At 40.0% G+C, this 12,623-nt stretch overlaps 1 protein-coding gene across 1 annotated transcript in view; it reads right to left on the reverse strand.

Annotated features, from left to right (window-relative positions):
* The window catches only part of LPAR3 (lysophosphatidic acid receptor 3), a 37,083-nt gene extending 31,425 nt beyond the window's left edge, over positions 1 to 5,658 (reverse strand). Inside the window, exon 1 of the mRNA XM_026690214.2 lies at positions 5,539 to 5,658. The gene's annotated coding sequence lies outside the window, so the exon portion shown is untranslated. The remainder of the gene's footprint in view (positions 1 to 5,538) is intronic.
* Positions 5,659 to 12,623: the final 6,965 nt, after the last annotated feature.

Raw genomic sequence — 12,623 nt, forward strand, 5'->3', positions numbered from 1 at the left:
CGTGGCACAAAAAAGGTTGGGGGCCACTGTTCCAAGCCACTTGGGAATATTAATATCTTGCACAGAATGGAAAGATAGAACATTCTTTGTTTATTTATTTGTGTACAGTATTCTAGTTCAACACAAAGTGATTTTTTCCCTAGAAAAAAAAAGTCAAAATCTGATCACTAATGCAAAATAATAGTCCAAGAATTCAGTTGTAGCATACATGTCCTTTTCGACAGATAATTTACTTCCAAGTCACCACTTTTATATGCATATAAATCAGAGGTGGTATTCAGCAGGTTCTGACCAGTTCTTGAGAACCAGTAGCAGAAAATTTTAAGTAGTTCAGAGAACCGGCAAATACCACCTTTGACTAGAGATTTTACAGTATCCTTCCCCTGCCACGCCCACCAAGCCACACCCACAGAACTGGTAGTAAAAAAAATTTGAATCCCACCAATGATATAAATGCAACCAGATGATTGTCTGATTGTAGCTGACAATAAAAATAATCCATATATCAGAAGCCTTATCTTCTAGCATTGAAAAATAACGTTGCTATGCAAAATATTACTACATAATATTTATGTTTAAATAATCATCTTTAAATCATCTTTTTTTAATTTAAATGTTTAAACTGTAAAGTGCCTATTTTAAATGAAATAAACTTATATTATTTACTTAAATCTACCACCTCCTTCTGAATGGTGGGAACAGCATTTGCTCAATCCTGGATCCTCTGATGCATATCAGAGTCAAAACACACATCCCTAGTTACACTGAAAAATAAAGTGAATTGGTTAGGCAGCAGAAGGGACACAGAAGAATCTACTCTGGGTATAAACACAAATTTTCCCCTTCTCCAAGGAGAGAGATGGAAATAGTGTAAATGAGGACATGACATAATGTAAGATCCGTATATCTCAATTCTGAGAACTTAAGGGGAAGATAAGTACATTTACCATCTGATAGATTCTCATTTATTGTCTCTTCCTCAGTACAATAGTTCACTCACCAAGCACTTTTATCCCAAGTAGGCTATGGGCCAGTGGTTGCCAACCAGTGGGCTGGGGACCACTGGTGGTCCGCGAGAAAATTTTGGTGGGCTGCAGAGAAATGTCCCCCCCAAAGCAATTAATCCAGGCTGCACGGGAACACAAAGCTGCGCCTCCCACATGGCCTGCCCACCTGCTGTCCCCATCCTTTGGCCAAGCGCAAACCTTACCTTGAGTAGAGCCATGCGAGCTGGAACTGGAAGGTAAGACCAATGGCAGGAGAGGGAAATCCACCCGGGGTGGCTTGCTGACGCTGGTGGGAAAGTCAGTCCCATATTCCAGAGCTGCAGTAGTCACAAGACTGGCCCTTTGGTCATCCCGGAGCAGCTCCTCCAGTCCATGGCAGGCTGGTGCACCCAGATGGAGGAGCAGCTGCTCCGAGATGACCAAAGGGCCAGTCCTATGACTACTCCAGCTCTGGAATATGGGACTGACCTTCCCATCAACATCAGCAAGCCACCGTCAGTCAAAATTCATATTAGTGGTCTGCGGGATTTAAAATTATGAGTTTGGTGGTCCCTGAGGTCCAAAAGGTTGGCGACCCCTGCTATAGGCTACAGGTAATCCTCGGCTTACAACCTTTTGTTTAGCCACTGTCCAAAGTTACAACAGTAATGAAAAAAAGTGACTTACATCTGGTCCTTGCACTTACGATCACTGAAGCATCCCCACGATCATGTGATCGAAATTCTGGCCCTTGGCAACTGGCATGTATTTACAATGGTTGTAGCATTCCCTGATCATGGCTTCCCAGGCAGATTCCAACAAGCCAAGTCAATGGGGGAAGCCAGATTCCCTTCATGATTGTATGATTTACTTAACAACTATAGTGATTCACTTAGCAACAGTGCAAAAAGTGCTAAAATTGGGCATGGTTCATTGAACAAGCATCATGCTTAGTAACAGAAATTTTAGTTTCAACTGTGCTCATAAATCGAGGATTACCCATACAAAACTTTTAAGCTGTTGGGGCAAGAAGACAATTTTCTGTGCTTTTCCCCCCAATCATTCCAAAATCCATCTTAATGTAATAGCTACCTACCTACACCTAGGCCAAAGAGACTAGACTACATACCCTTTGAAGAATTTCAAGTATTCAAATATTTTCATCTGACACCATATTCCAGCCAACAAGTTGGAGTGGGGTAGGGAAATTTTGGGTGGAGAGCTCATTTCATATTTAAAAGTACATAGTCAGAATTTAAGTAACATGCAAATATGAAAATATTCCCCAAATTTATATTCAGGTCCATCCTGGGCTGTGATAGTTAGGCTGCATCTAAGACAGTCCTTAAGGGAACTGCTGCGATGAAAGAACAAGCAATCAATTATTGTTCTACTACCTTTTTGTATCAGTTTTCACGAAATACTTGCATGTATGATAGGGACAACCCAAGAAATATATTCAATTCTTAGTATTAAACACTTGAGTGTATCTGTGTTGAAGCCCCAGCTACATTATTTAATAACCAGAAACGTATGGTTACCACCCACTTCAGCAGCATTTTATCTCTGTGGTGCAATTCTATTTCATGCATAATTTGCCCTCTAAAAGCTATTTGTCTACCAGACTCGGTGACTCTGACTTATAAGCTATGCCTTCTATTGACCATGACCTTTCAATAAACAGTAAAGAGAACGTATTATTCTGAATTAGTTAGCACCCTTATAAAAAAACCATTAACTTGTGTTTCAATACCAAATGGATACAGATGTTAATTAGTACAATTGCTTAACTCTGTTTTTCATAACTGACTGAAACACTCATCCTATGAAAACTCCTTCTGAAAAGAAAGGTAGTGCTCCTTTTGTCAGCAGGGAAATCCATCCTTTACATTTTATCTATATTCTGGCAATCCATTAAAAGCTCCAGCTCACTTGCACACTATATAAATCTCACAAGTTTACACCTAAATGGGCTGAATCCCAATTTAAAATAAATTAGCTTTCTGGCTATCTAATCACTGTTGCAAGCTCACATCTCACTTTTAATATAAGGCAGGAACATTTTCATGGCTATACAATGTTACCTGCCAGGACTGGAAGCATTATTTCAAATACGGTTCTCACCTTTGAGTAATCACCTTTTGTCATTTTTTCCCCCCAACACCAGTGCTTACATATAAAATTTCAAGAGTGCCCAATTCTGTGTAAGACCAAAGCACCAAGGAACAAAAGGAAACTGGGACACGACAAAAGAATATACACATCCACACAGCAGAGCCAAATTTAATTTAAAAAAATATTCATAAACAGCAAAGAAAACAAAACACTTCAAGTGTATTCTCCAAACAGCTGAGCAAATAAAATGAAGCTTAAGAGTTTTTTCCACTGTAGTTTTATTTGATTCATGCACAGTTCACAAAATGAGCAAATCAGCAATTCAATGGGGCGTGGAATGTGAATTAGGATTAAGCAAGTGATTAACATTCAAGTAGGAACTACAAACCCAAATATTGGCCTTTGGGAGGCAGAATCTGAATCTGTCACAGCTACAGATAGGCAACTAATACGATTTCTGGCCTCAGAATTCCAGTGAAAATTACTTGAAAATTACAGACTATGACTATCAAGTACATTTAAAAAAAAAAAAACTCATACTTAAGGGTTTCCACTTTTATTTTACAGATGAAACACAGATGACAGCTCTGTCCAAGGGAGCTCATTTCCTAGTGACTTCACGAACATTAGCATGTGTGTGTGTGTAATTTTTATTACAAGAATATGTCTGAGGTAAAGAAAAAACAAAGAAAAAGTCAAAAGAATGAATGAAAAGTTATAGAAGTAACTTCAAATTTTCTTTGCAGCAAGAATAAGTAGAAATACAGACTTACTTCTTACTTCATGGTTACAACCCCCCCCCCTTTTTTTTTTCTATTATCTATTTTTTCTAATCATTGAAACTGTAATTCATAACTTCATTTTTTTCTGTTTCACCTAAAAAATCCATAAGAGGAACATGTCAATGTAGTTTTCTTGGTAAGAGTACAAGAGTACAATTATTATTTGCCATTTTCTTCTTCTAGATTTCCCCACCCCACTTTCCAACCTAGTTTACAATCCTGGGATTTCCTGGTATCCCATCCAAGTATTAATCACATTCAGCCCATCTTAGCCAAAGCAAAGAACAGTCTAGAGGGTCCCCAAAGATGTTGTTTCCTCTGCTTCATTGTGCTGTGTCTGAGTGGGGAGCTTGGAAGATCCGACTCTGTTAATCTGCCCCAGATATAAGCATGAATTGGTTCCAAAATATTCCCCAAAAGAAAACGGAACCAGCCACCTCATTCAACCTTCCACCTGGGAAAAGTTCTCCAGAGAGCTGGTCATGAAAATTGGATCCACCTCATCTTCAGCCTCTTTTGACAGATACAGAGATGAGTTTAGGACCAACTATGCAACCCAAAATTGCATTTCCATGATTTCTTCCAGCAATACTCTACTCAATTTCCACCTGCACTGGCTACTACATATCTATTTGCCCAGCCATACCATCCAGAGAGAGAGGGAGAAAGGGGGAGAGAGGGGGGGGGAGGGAGGGAGGGAGAGAAAGGGAGAGAGGAAGAGAGAGAGGGAGAGAAAGAGAGAGAGGGGGGAGGGAGGGAAGGAGGGAGGGGAGGGAGGGAGGGAGAGAGAGAGAGAGAGGAAGAAGAGGGAGGGGGAAGGAGGGAGAGAGGGAAGGAGGGAAAGAAAGGGAGAGGAAGAGAGAGGGAGGGAGGGAGGGGAAGTAGGGGGAGGGAGAGAAAGAGAGAGAGGAAGAGAGAAAGGGAGGGAAGGAGGGAGAGGAAGAAGGGAGGAGGGGGGAGAGGAAGAGAGGGAGAGGAAGAGAGAGGGAGGAAGGGAAAGAAGGGAGGGAAAGGGAGAGGAGGAGAGAGAGAGAGAGAGGGGAGGGAAGGTGGGAGAGAGGGAGGGGGAGGGAAAGAAAGGGAGAGAGGAAGGAGGGAGAGGGAGGGAAGGAGGGAGAGGGGAGGAGGGAAAGAAAGGAGAGAGAGGAAGAGAGAAGGGGGGAAGGAGGGAGAGTAAGGGAGAGACACAACCGTGACTTTCACAGGAACAGCACCTGCTCCTCGAGCCCTTTTTAATCCCCTCTCAGGGACCTTGAGGATGGGGCCCCCGACATATATTCCTCTTGTCTTTGCCCTCCCAGTTTAGGAAGGCTGTGTTGGCGCTGGACCCGGAAGCCGGGTAAAACCAGAACCCTCTAAGTTAGACAGTCGTGCGAACGCAGCCAAGGGACAACTCAAAGTTTAGAACTCCGCACGGATTCGCCTCCCTGCCGAAGGAGAGAGGCTCAAAGGGGGGAAGCCGGCGAGCCAGCGGGAAAGCAGCACACCTCAACCCGCACACCCTCCGCGTTTCGAAAAGGCACAACTGGCAAAAGTCGGCGCAGGGATGCCCCGCTGCCGGGGCGCTGGCCATTCAGTCCCCCACCCATCCAGTCCCTTCTGTGTTTGTGGCAGGCAGACGCGGAGGGCGCCAGCCACTCAAACCCTTCACTCACCGCGCTCAGATGCCCGGCATCTGCCCGCTCCTCTCCGGCGATGTGTGTCCTCCAACCCGGACCACAAAGCCGGCGGCCAAGGCAACGCCACCAGCTAAATCAGCGGCGGGGCGGGGGCGGGCTCCTCCGGCGCCGGGGGCGGGGTGGGGCGTGGAAAAGGCGGGAGGTTAACCTTTGAGGAACCGGGGTGCCTTCCCTTGGTAAAGCCCTGCCCGCCTCTTGCCTCCTTCCGATTGCCTCCCCTGGACGAGCGCTGGGTTTTCTTCCCTTCCTATAAAGGGAGCGCGTTGCTTCCATTGGGGCCGATGGCTCGGATTCAATAATGCAATAGTTTTGCATGATCCCTTGTTCCGGGCGGGGCAAGCCAAGACGACGCTTGGCTGCATTTCAAAGGCACTCGCCTCGCCGTCGGGGTTCCCTCTCGCTTATCGTCCGGGGATTACAAGCAGTTGGAGGATAGCAGCTGTAGTCCCCACACATCTGAAAAGTCAAGATTTGGGAAAGGCTGAAGTGTTTTTAAAAAATGGGTTGTGAGAATAAGTCTCTGAACTAAATATATTCTTGTTCCTAATTCCTCAAATCAATTCTGGTTTTTTATTTTCTTAAAAACGATGATTTTCTGTTTCCTTTATTTTGAGTAAGAGTTTAGAATAACCTGCTTTAGAATTTAAGGCAATGCATTTTATTACCTAATGTGGCTAGACAATGTGCCTTTTCCCATTACTGAGTTATTTCTCTTCACTCATCTCTGAAATGGGCAAAAAACATACTGCGTCAGATCTGCTGCCCGCTTTGTTGATAGGTCCATAGGCTGCCTTTACTGAATCTGTTCTGACTCATTGCCAAATGATTCTGTCTTGATTCTGCACATGTAGTGCGTGATAAGCAAAGCAATTAATCAATACATTTGACTTTACCTGCTTCTCACTGCTGAGTATTGTCCACCATCCAGAAAAGCATTTGATAAAGCACAATACTGTAGAAAGAATTGAGTGGGTGTTGCTGCAGGACTCTTATCATTTCTAGGCTGTTTCTTTTGCACATTTCTTATACCTTATACCTCTTAAACTTTATACCTTTTATAGCTCTATTAAAATTTGAGCCAAATAAAGTTTGTAGAAACTTTATTGCAACCCTAAAGGGAACAGACTCACAAACAGCACTTTGTTTAAATTCTTTTAATAGTTTAATTCTTTTCCCTTCCTTTCTGCCTTTGGGAGATGTTTGTATTTTTATTTATTTTATGTATTTTGTCAAACGATTATTAGATAACAGGTATAAGCATAAACATGGTTATGAATACATGAAATAAATATGAATAAGAATATATAGCATCGTAGTGAGGTGAAGGCAATGAAAAACCCAGAATCAGCAAATACACCTAATCATTTTTATTTTCTTTCTGATTTTCCCTTTTTCTCATTCATCTGATTCCTTCCTTCCTTCTTTTCTTCCTTCCTCTCTCCCCCCAATCAAATGAACCTCTTCTGTTTTTTAATTCAATTGATCTTCCACGTTCGGGGAAATTTTAGTCTAGCCTCCTATTGTTTAGACTCCTATAGATATTCAATCAGTGAAGGGAAATGTGTGTTCATTCTCAGAACATTAGGTGGGCAGCCATATTGATATTTTCTTGCATTATAAAGCAGCTCTTAGCACCTATCCATCAGTTTCTTGGCGTGAACAGATTTTTGGACACCACCTTCTCTCTTTTTTTTAACCAGCATAAACCAAAAAGCTGACAACAACACACTTAGCAGCATAGCACACAATCAATTTTATTTTCACCAGTAACCAGGAAGTTACATAAAACACAGAATAGCTTGCAGTTTTCCTTTCTTTAAGATCAACAGCAAAAAAGAAAAAAAAGAAAAAGAGGGTTTACATTAAAGGATTAATTCCTGACTCTTGCACAGTAAAGCTAAAGTATTCCTCTTGTCAATAAGCAACACATAGGAGCAAAGTCTCTGACATCACTTTTCGAAAATTAATTTAGAGATCATTGGGAATAAAAGCTTGTAAAACAGTTAGCCTGATAGATTTACATCCTGGGTTTTAACAGAAATATTTTAGTCCATTGGCAGGTGTTAGACACTTAGACGTGCTACAATTCAGTACATCAAGGTCTTGTCCCCAACCAGACTAGAAGAAAAATACTGAAAAACAAGACTGTGGGTTTTAATAAGGAAAAGATCCTCTACGCTCCATGCTATTCTTTTTTTTTTTTTACGTTAATCTTAGATAAAAATCCCATTTCATTGGGATTTCTCTAAGTCCTCTCGTCTTTTGTTTAAAGAGGGTGAGCTAGGTATATGATTAAGCAAATGTGGTTACTGCCTTCACATCTATTTTGGGCAAAGTGGAGCAACTGTTGAACTAAACCAGAACCAACTCTAGGCGTCTCCATGAGGCAGGGGAATGGGGCATTCATTGTGATGTCAAACCTTTTCTTCATGTACTCCTGTGTGATATGGTTGTGCGAGTGTTAAAGAGCAGACCTTGCAATCGTAATGTCACAATGCACATGTTGTCATTATTGTGGTTAGGAACAAAGGCTGACAGAACCATCCAAATAAATATTGCATTCTGGAAGCATAGCTTTGTGGCCAGCATCTGAGATCCTGACCTAAATGTACGAACCTATTATCAGCAAACTAACCTTTGATACCCCATATTTAAGACTATTTGTAGTATGTCAATTTACTGTAAATTTTTTGCCTATGTCAATTGTCCGTTTATTCATTGGACAAGTAACAAGTTAACCCTGAGCAGGATAATGCTTTTCTACTTCCATGTTTTAAGGGTTTTATTTATCCAAAACAGGAAGTACAACTAGGTTGCTTCATGCTCCTATGACTAAGGTATAGTATAGTATAGTATAACAAGGTTGCTTCATGGCCAAAATGAGTAAGGTAACATAAATGGTATCTTTACTGTAAGAGTAACCACTATTTGTATTGCTGATAAATATCCACTCTTCAGGACTCTAAATAATCCCAGCTGTTTTTGAGTCAATGCTAATTTTTATGAGGGGAACCTAGTATTAATCATCCAATCGGTATATAAGTTAGCAAATATCTTTTGGGTGACTCTGTTAACGAACACACTGTAAAATTGTAGAAGGTTGGTTTTATTTTTGTTTCTAACTCTAATGTCGTGCCAGGCTTGAGTTCAACTCAGCAACTGAGGCAAAAGACTGCCTGACTCACTGAAAATCCAGGCCTTTCCAATTAACATCAGTTTACAAAAAGACCTCCTGTTTTCATTTTCTTTTTATGCTGTTTCTTTTAAAGCCTTCTCTAACTTAGCCCTCTCCACGCCCAGGCTTAATACAATTCTCCCAGGTCCAAGGGAAGATGCTTTATATCTCAGAGCTGGAAATACAGTAAATGCTCTAAGGCATTTAAAATCAGATGGAGATTCTTCTATTCTATTTTATTTCCTGGGACCATATTAGAATGTGATTCTGCTGTCAGGTTTAGTCATGATCAAAGTTGCACTGGCCTCAGATGACTTCATATTCTACTCATAAAAATGTCACTATTCCTTAGGAGTATCAAAATAAACTTTACAATTAAATGACCTCAGAGCAGAGTAACATTGACCTGAGAGACTTTCATTTTAGCTGCTATATACATAATAGAGAGATATGTACAGAAATTGAAATCTGTGATGTGTAAATAGAAACACGAACATGAATTTGTCACTATATCCCCTTAAAAGAATCACCAAGTTATAGATAACAGATGGGGATATTCATATGGATACCAGTTATGCTTGTGAAAATCTAGAATCTGTGTTGAACTTCAAATCCAGAGAACAATTTCTCTGCCAAATCCTGGAAGTTGTAGAACACAATTTGCCTGTTACCTTTTATGCCAACAAATGTCTTTCCAGTTACTATGATGGAAAGGCTGAGAAAACCTTGGTGATTGCCAAGAATTGTTCAGCATTCCAGATATAATGAAATTGTCTCTGAGACCATAAATTAAAATTTAAAAACAGAGAGATGCCAAATGTACACTGCTGGATCAGTGAATGTATGAATACAGGCTTCATTGTGAAATATTTGGTTTAATTTTTAAGTCTGCAAAAGGCAAAAGATAAGTTGGGATGTACAGTAATTGAGAGGTTTGATTCTTGATTTGGAAGGGATCAGCAAATGAGTCACACTAGAGTTACCCAAATAATATGATTTCAGTACAGTAGTATAATTTTTGTTAGGGGGGAAAGTCAAATCAGTTCAGATGCTCCAGACAAGTATTCTTAACACAGAATCCCTTCAGTTATCCCACAGAATAATTTGTTTTATTGTGTTTATAAAGCGTAAGTAATGTGTTGTATTATTTGACTACAACTGTATTTACACAATGTTGACTAATGTTGACATTCTGGTTTTTTTAGTTGTGAGAACACATAACTCTAGCAGAATACCAGCATCTAGTTTGAATTTGCAAAGATGAAGACAGGAAAGCTAAGGCTCAGAATGAGCTAAGACTTGCAACAAATGTCCAAAATAGTTATAAAAAGTTTCTTTTAGCATGTAAAAAATCAAGGAAAAAAGTCGAGGAAATGGTTGGGAGAAGATGGCAAGGAGGTGGCCATCATCAGATTTCATTCAAAAGAAAAAAAATAGTCTAACCTACCAAAAGCAGTATCATAAAAAAGATTAGGAATACAAGTCAAAATAGGCAAGAAAATGGTAAGGCAAGATCTATCCACTCTAGACAAATTCAAATCACCAGGACCAGATGGATTACATCCTAGAGTTCTGAAGGAGCTGGCAAATGTGATCTCAAGAGCCACTGAACCATATATTTAAAAATTGTGGAGAACTGGGGAACTACCAGAAGATTGGGAAAGAGCTAGTATGGTTTCCATCTTCAAAAAGAGGGAAAAAATGAATCCAGGAAACTACAGAGCAATCAGCCTGACATCAATACCTTGGAAGATCCTGTAAAAGATAATCAGGCTACGGATCTGCAGACACTTAGAAATAAGCAAAGTTCTTTCTAGAAGCCAACATGGATTTGTCCAAAACAGATGTCAGACAAAGCTTATTGCATTCTTTGACAAAGTGACTAAATTAGTAGACCAGGAAATATTGTAGACATAGTATATTTGGGTTTCAGTAAGGCATTTGACAACCTACTTCTTGATAAGATCTTGGTAAGATATAAAAATGTGAGATAGGCAGAATCACCACTAGGATTCATAACTGGCTGACCAACAGGATGCAACAATGCCTCTACATAGAGGGAAGTATGCAATGGGGGCTCCAAGATTCTGTCTTAGGCCCGGTACTCTTCAACATCTTCATAAATTATTTAGATGAGAAGATAGAAGGGGAACTCATCAAATTTACAAACAACACAAGCTGGAGGCAACACTTTAGAAGGTACAGAAAGTTCTTGACAGACTTCAACAATGGATCCTAGCCAACAAAATGCAAAAAAGTCAATGCAGTCCTAGATTGCATCAATAGAGGGATAGTATCAAGATCAACTGAACGATAGTATCAAGATTATGTGAAGTGTTAGTACCACTTTATACTGCTTTGGTAAGACAACACTTGGAATACTTTGTCTAGTTTTAGTCACCACAATTAAAAAAGATGTTGAGATTCTAGAAAGAGTGCAGGGAAGAGCAAAACAGGCGATCAGGGAGCTGGCGACTAAATCATACAATGAACAGTTGCAGGAATTGAGTATGTCTAGTTGAACAAAGGAAAGGACAAGGGTGACATGATAGCAGTCTCGCAATTTTTGAGGAGCTGTCACAGAGAAGAGGGGTGAACCTATTCTCCAATGCACCTGAGGACCGGAGAAGAAGTGATGGAGATTATCAAGGAGAAATGCAACCTAGAACTAAGAAGTAATTTTCTGACACAACATGTAATCAGTGGGATAGTTTGGCTTCAGAAATTGTGGGAGCTCCAACACTGGAGGTTTTTAAGAAGATATTGGATGGCCATTTGTCTGGAGTGGTATAGGGTCTCCTGCTTCAGCAGGGGTTGAACTAGAACAAGGGTCCCCAACCTTGACTTGTGGACTTCAACTCCCAGAGTTTCTCAGCCAGCTTTGCTGCTTGCTTTGCTGGCTGAGGAATTCTGGGAGTTGAAGTCCTCAAGTCTTAAAGTGGCCAAGATTGGAGAGCCCTGAACTAGAAGACCTCCAAGGTCCCTTCCAACTCGGTTATTCTTTTATTGTACGTGTTGATCTGTAGCAAACAAATTGGTGGTTTTCAAGATAACAGTGAAGAACAAACAGATCTCCCAAGTCTTAAGTCAGTCTAATTCAATTATATTCATTTCATATGTGCATTAAAAAGATGTAATGGTTCACAGCTTAAAAACTCTGTGCAATTTACTGGTATTCATATTAATTCGGAAATCAAATTCATATTTGAAAATAAAACTGCAAGGAAATAAACTCAAAGTAAATAATGCCATCTTTCATTGTTTTCTTTATTCATATCTCAATATACCAAATTTGCTTTTAAGCAGTACCAGTTCAGTCATTTAAATTCATCCTTTCTCCCCCATTAAGCTGCATATCCTGACATATGTTGCTTAAAAGCAGTGCAAATGCAAACCACTTTATTTGCAGCAAAAACTGGGTCTTAGATAATTAACTTTTCTAATGGACACTTCAAACATGCAAATAATGATAGATTGCACTGAGACATCTCTATGGGGCATGACATTTCTTGCTGAATTTGTTTTTTTAATCATCATTTTAAAAACATATATCTTAAGTAAATGTATATTCTACCCTTTCTCTAGGAGCTCCAGGCAAAATATAGTACCTGTGTACAATTTTATCTATACAATAACCTTGTGAGATAGACTTTACTAAGCAATAGCAATAAGGTCATTTGAAGAGCACCTAATATGCCAAATGTGGTTTTAGGATCTCCAGCCTTAATGTAGAATTTAGTCATTACATAATACTGTTTGATTATTTTCTTTTTATATTTCCTTAAGGTTCTTCTGGTGCTCCTAAATCCTGCATTACACTTGAGAAATCTGATGATGGAAATATAAAAGCACTGGAAACGGAGAAAGATGGAAACCTTGACTATTA

The sequence above is a fragment of the Notechis scutatus genome, chromosome 3, assembly GCF_049901735.1.
Source record: "Notechis scutatus isolate UNSWTSFEM ecotype Mainland chromosome 3, rNotScu1.2, whole genome shotgun sequence".
Lineage (NCBI taxonomy): Eukaryota > Metazoa > Chordata > Lepidosauria > Squamata > Elapidae > Notechis > Notechis scutatus.